Source organism: Coregonus clupeaformis, unplaced genomic scaffold (assembly GCF_020615455.1).
Source record: "Coregonus clupeaformis isolate EN_2021a unplaced genomic scaffold, ASM2061545v1 scaf2732, whole genome shotgun sequence".
NCBI lineage: Eukaryota > Metazoa > Chordata > Actinopteri > Salmoniformes > Salmonidae > Coregonus > Coregonus clupeaformis.
The window spans coordinates 6893-13784 of record NW_025536186.1 but is presented as its reverse complement, the minus strand read 5'-3'; positions in this window follow the sequence as shown (position 1 = coordinate 13784).

The window sequence follows — 6892 nt, the reverse complement described above, 5'->3', positions numbered from 1 at the left end:
GTGATTTAATCGATATTATATCAGCCCCTTTTGAATGCAACAAACCAAAAATATACAACTTTGCAAGATTGAGTTTGTGATTTTGTTGTAGGCAGAGCCAGTCCGAACCGAGTAGAATTCTATTGACGGGAGTAGGCCACGAGCGGTCTTTCAATCACCTGCGAGTGAATGCGCAGTTCAGATCAGACCGCAGAGCCGCGCGTCTGCACATTTGTTGATATTCTTTGCTAGTTAGCGAGTTATTAGCCCAGTTATACATAAGTATAGGTCAGCAATGGGGAGTTACTGCTTCCTACAAGAGAACAAAACGTGTAGGCTACTGTCGTATCGAGTGAGTGGTGGCAATTATTGCTGATGAACAAAAGGAGTCTGCTCATACTGAACGTTGATCATAAGGTTTATTCAGACCACAAGCTTCAGCATGAGTAACAGACTCGCGAGGTCTGGAGAACGGCTCCTCAGATTGCCATGGCCGTTCTGACGTCTTCCTCGCCTAACCCCCTTATTTATAAACAATGAAACTCCCTCCTCTGGCCAATCACCAGTCTCCCCTGTCTACAACACACCTCCTGTCTATTATATGTGACATTATACTAAACATTGCCTTTTGATACTAACATAACCAACATTCCATTTCTTCATGAAAAACATTTAACAAAGACATAATCTTAATACACTACATATTCCCCCCTTCGAGACAAAACTAAAAAGTCTCGACAACAATAGGATTATGACCAGTAACAATTTATCTTATTGAGTATCTTTAACCTTAAACCAAAAACATTCTTCTCTAGAGTGTAAATACCTTTCTATGAAATAACTGTTTATGAAGTGTGAATACATTACTATGAAATATGAACAAATCTCTATGGAGTGTAAGAGCGAAAAACTGTCTGGCAGCCATCCATCCATATCAATCAAGACAGTAAAATTCTCTCACGGTCCCTCTGCCCCAGGCAACCACCGTCGGTACTCCAGATAACCTCATTAACCATGTAAATGCATTTGAAACTATGATGCAATTAAATACACATGTAAGCCCCTGCAAACAAAATCCTATCCATAAACATCCACTTGCAAGGCTGGTCAACCCATTGGACCGTACAAGTGGAACTCTCCCTGCCTAGACCTTCTGTCCCTAAGCATTCACCGAAATAAACAAAAACATCTAAGATCCTAACATCAAACATGATTCTACCAAATTAATCCCTGAGGCTATTACACAATTATGTATTACACATGTCTATATTTCATTGCAAACACTGGAATGTAGTCCACTACACTTCATCTCCCTGTAGTCCCGACTTCCAATGGATTGTTGATGATGGAATCAGCCACACCCTCCTTGTTTCATCTCCTCCAGTCATATTGTCCCTTCATATTGTCTTTGTTTGAGTATTTCAATCTCCACATGTTCCCCGAAATGCGTCTGGAAGAAAAGAAAAGAAACCAAACAGTATCTTTTCCAAAAAAAACACTTTCAAATTGAACATCAATATCAACTAAGAATATAGAAATGATCTATAAATGATGTATGAATCACATAACCCTATTCCCCCTTTGATTCATAAATCATACCAACATCACCCTAATATTGAATTTTTTTGAAAAATCATCAAATAATCAAAAATGATATTTATCCATCAGTAGTCCATCCATCTTCCTCCAGATCAGGAACAGTCAACACCGACATCTGAGTGTTGTCTCCAGGCATCACTCTCCAACCTATCTCAATATCATAACTTTCTCAAAGGTAAGTAACAAATTCACAGTGTTATCAAAGCTGAAACTAAAATCTGACCCATCACTGCCCCTACTGGGCCTAACTGATTTTGCAACCAAGTCTTCCCAGATCTCCCAATCCTTCAATGATAGGCTTGAAGCCTATCACATGTCGCCATGTCACCCTTTTAACCCTAGATTTAGCTGTGTCCGGTGCTATCCCTCTTATAATGATAAAACCTCATATGGAAGCTTCAACGTTGACATGTAACCAAATCCTGTCCATCCATAATGTAAGAATAAATATACTTTATCATCACAAACCCCCTCTAAATATCTCTAAAATTCCCCATAGTCACATTGTCAGGCAAAAGCTAATCTTTTAACCATCAAAGTCCTGCTGTTCTACTACCTGGTCCACAAAAATTACATCATATTTGTCATCTCTAACCTTATGTTCATGCTTATCCAAAGTTATCATATAACATCACACTCTGATATTCCCATAAACATACCCTTTACCTCATATGTTTTATTAGAACAAAAATAACTTTTAGCCCTCAATGTTTCACCTGAATACTTCAGGGTTCCGTTGTTACCTGATTTCCTTTCCATCTAACAAATGCACCCAAATTAATTCACTTAACCCAATTCCACCTATCCCTAGGCTTAAACCACTGTTCTGACAACGACATTATTTTATCTGTCAATGACTGTTGCTGATACCACAGTCATGACAAAGCATAAGACTGAACCATACCTGATAGAGGCCGCACGACCGTCTAACATGTTTGGTGCTGGAATTCTCAACAGACATGGATCCTCAAGATTCCTCACTGATCTTACAGAATGAGTTAATCTATCTCTAATTTCCACAACAGAAGAACGAGCGGTACTGATCAGATACCTCTCCTTGTCCGTCATTAAAATCAAAGACCCCATCCTGTCCTTTCATGATGAATCTATATTCTCTCTACTACTCTCTGTTCTCCTATTTTAACCCCATTCGTACTATCATTGACAGCACTCTCCATCCGTAACATAAACCCCTGAGTCCTTCTTGCTAACCCCCTTTAATTTCAGAACAGTTGTTGTCGATGCCATACTCCCTACATCGTATCATTAATCCCTTCCAAAGTTACCATTAAAGTAGTTGATTTAGCTGATGTATTAACCTTAATTACTTCTAGTAGGAAAGCTACCGATATCCTCTGTGTATTATCTACTGTTGGAGTGGCTACTGTAATCTACTCCTGAACTCCCTCGGTGACTGCGAAACTTCAACAGATTTGAAATCTTCCATCATAGGCATCACTTTACGAATTACATAGCCTTTTAACCCATAATTCTTAACCGGAACAACTTCTAATGCTTGCCCTAAATAAGCATACATATATTCTCCCTGACCTTTCTCTGTAACATTACGCAAAATAAGTGAACAGTCACTCCTAACCTCTTCCACTTCATATCGTTGTACAAACTATCCCTCCTTTGACTAGGTGCAACAGCTTCTACTCCTGGTCCTGATAACAATACTTATTCTCCATAATTATCTCTCCATATGGGAGAAACGTCCCCATCCTAACCCTAATAAGTATTTTTCCCCTAAAATTGGTGCTGTATTGGTTCCCTTATAATCAAATGCGATATTTTTATGACTTTAATAACTATCAATGTTGAAAGAGTTCAATTGCTTCTCCCTGTTGTTCTAATAAACTGAAGTGTTAATGTCCTTAGTTACTCCTAATTTTCCCCCGTTTTCCCCTAAGACTTTGACCTCTTTACTTGTACTTCCATCTATCACCACTAGTGTCACTTTTTCCCACTCTCAGTCCTTTCTCTAATCCCTGATTTTCAAACTTTTGATTATAAAAATACACCTATAATTACCTTGATCTCCCTACTCTACAGTGTCATTCACCATTGTTCTCTCTCTTACTACTAACTTTGAAACTTAGCTTTCTGTCTCAGAGTTCCTTCAACCCTAATCTACTCCTAATTTATTTTAATCTAATCTTTTCTCTCATAACATTTAAACCTTTTTCCACTGATATATTTACAAAATCCCTTTACCACCAAATGTTAGAATATGTGATTGGGAAGTTCCAACTGCCTTTGACTTTTTACACACACTTGGCAAACGACTAAACACATCCTAGCCTAGCCTGAAATCTCTTAGTGTAAGAATGTAACCCAGAATAAACAGTCACCCCTTTTTAACTTTGTAGACAGATTGTCTTAATAGACAGTCGTCTAGTGTACATCTTATTGTACAATTCAATTCTCTTCCCAACACTGCAATAACAGTATCTTCTAATATTAGTATGTCTATTTTGATTAACTGTTTTACTACCTCAAATCCCTATCCTAATTAGTTAGCAATTAGTGAGATGTTTAACCTCTTTAGGCTGAACCCAGATAAGTTTTCCCCTATTCACTATCACTTCTAATGGTCGGTTGTTTTTACTTCAATTGTTAGCTATTTTCTTTTCTTCTCTAATCGATGCTCTCAGCTGGCACCCCCCTTCGTCTCTTCTCGACACTAACAGGTGATCTTCACTTGCTCCTTTGTCTTCCTCTGTATCTTCAGCGTCTCGAGCTGTTCCTCTAGCTCTCTTACCTCTCCCAAAGTCGTCGCTTCCTCCAGGCCTGATACGCCTCGGTCTATATCTCCTATTTCTTCTTTGTCAGTCATTGTAGGATAAAATCCTCGAACATAAAGCACCTTTAATCTCCAAATCTTCATCGCTTTCTTCATCAGAACTCGAATCTCTTGTCTCCTTCTTCGTTCAACTTTCATCAGAGATCAAATCTCGTGTATCCTTCTTCGTTTCTCTCTTGCCAACTTCCTTCTGATCACAGAGTCATATCCACCCATGCATGACCTCTTCATCATCACTCTCATCTTCTTTAACTTCCCAGACATCTCGGTTTTTCTTCCTTCTGGAGTTTTGGATTCATCTTTATCGTCGTTTCTGCTTGTATTCGTCTTCATCTCTGATGCCATAATCACCCTGCTGGATAATCACTGAAAGCTGAGGATAAACATCCCTAAGCTGTACTTTTTCTGAATCCGTATGTGAGAAAGGTGTACTAACTTCTGCCATTAGTTTTTCTAAATTAGCTTATTTTAGACTGTATAGCCTAAGGCTTCCCCCCTTAAATTATTAATATAACCCTAACAACCCTAACAACAAAAAAAAAATTTCCCTCCCCAAAAATCAAATAAAATAAAATATGAATATTAAAAAATTCAATTAAATGCCTTATTCAAAAACCATTCAATTAAAAATAAAAACCAATTAAAAACTCCATTAAAAATTATGAATAATTTAAAACCAATTTTTTATTCCTATATCACCAATTTATCAATTAGTGTTAACTATCTTACCACAACCCATCAAATGCAAGTAAATGTAGTTAGTCAACTTCAAAGCAATCCCCCAAAAACAAAGCCTCTAACCCTATCATTACTCCAATTCCCATAAACCCCTGGCTCTATCAGCTCTGATTATCTTAAATTTACAGAACAATCCTCAATCCATCCTTGATTCCCAACACATCTGTAATCAAACCCCAGTGATACAGAGCTTCCAAAATGCAATTTTTAATGAAATAGTATTTGCCAAGCCTATGTAAAATTGTCATAACATCACATATCTTGTAACAGTCTCAAAACCTTATTTTTTGACTTGATCCTCTGCCGCGTCACGTGATCACTTCCTGTATCTCTTCGCTCCCCCTCTCTCCTGTCTCTCATGACAATGGAACAAAGACACAGAAACAGCTCTTAGTAGTTAATGCAATTACTGAGTATTTCCAACCATTCAATATTTGTTCGTTTCTACATTATTCACTCTAAGACTAACCTCAGAACTAAATAGATCGCTCAAAAAACATTTTTATTTTAATCCGTTATTTAATTATTTAATTCAATTTATTATAATCCGCTACCATATATCTAATTTATAACTTCAATAGGTTACAAAACAAGTTTCATCTTTAACCAATCGCAGTTTAAACTAGAATCATCGTGCTAAAATTTCTCCTCTGTCTGTCTATTTTCCCTTGCAGGGTAACGCCAAATGGGACCTATGACCTTAACCCACCATTTTGTTTTGTAGGCTCAGCACGACCACATGTCGTAGTTTTAGCCCTGTAAAATCATGCACATGCGCACATCCATTCAAGCCCATGCTTACCACACAACGATAGCATTACGCTACAGCGTCACTATTTTATACCTTATACTCACACAATTACACATAACAGAGCTCACATTTGCGTAAACTTTCAGTTCCACCACATACAAACAAGTTTAAGAGTCTTGAATCCATCGCAGTGGACCTCTAAGGTTAAAGTTATCATGTAGCACGTAACACAATTAGCATTTAGCAATTAGCCTTAGCAATTAGCCTTTAGCATTAGGTACACTGTGACAACACACATTTAGCATTTAGCAATTAGCCGTTAGCATTAGCCTTTAGCTAACTGCGGCCTACAACATGTAACAAAACCCGCATTGCGTCTTTAATTGATTACCGTTTCGTTTGTCCTAAATTTATTTTGCCGTGGGTATGGCTATTTCTACGAGCGATCCCCCCCCAATGCAAATGTCCCGTCGAACAGAAGTTGAGTAAGCCATCCCCAAGAAATGTCCCACCAACCCCCAGTCCCAGACTGAACCTGAAACTCATAATGCGTTGCCAGGATTTTGGCCCACCCTGGTGGTCGCCTCGTTCGTCACGAGGGCTTATCTAAACCTGCAATGCTCTAAAATTGTATACATATCTTGGCCCCGACTGTTCTTGACTTACTATTCAAGCAACACATCTCTATAAACAATCCCTAAACTCTAACCACTTTTGCGCTATTTTTAAAATTTGTATAATGATTAGCCAGACCCCAGTCATCAGCAAAAACACCACCTGAGGCACGGTCACAATGGTACATTCCTCCAGTGTACACAAGCAGTAACAAAACCAACAACTTAGCTGTATTTAGTCGGGTCATGACTCCAGACCGGAGTTAGCTTGAGTTAGCTTGGCGACTCCAAATGCAGCAAAGAAGGATTGCATAACCATCTCCTGGCAAGCTCGCCATTTGTCGTATCGAGTGAGTGGTGGCAATTATGCTGATGAACAAAAGGAGTCTGCTCATACTGAACGTT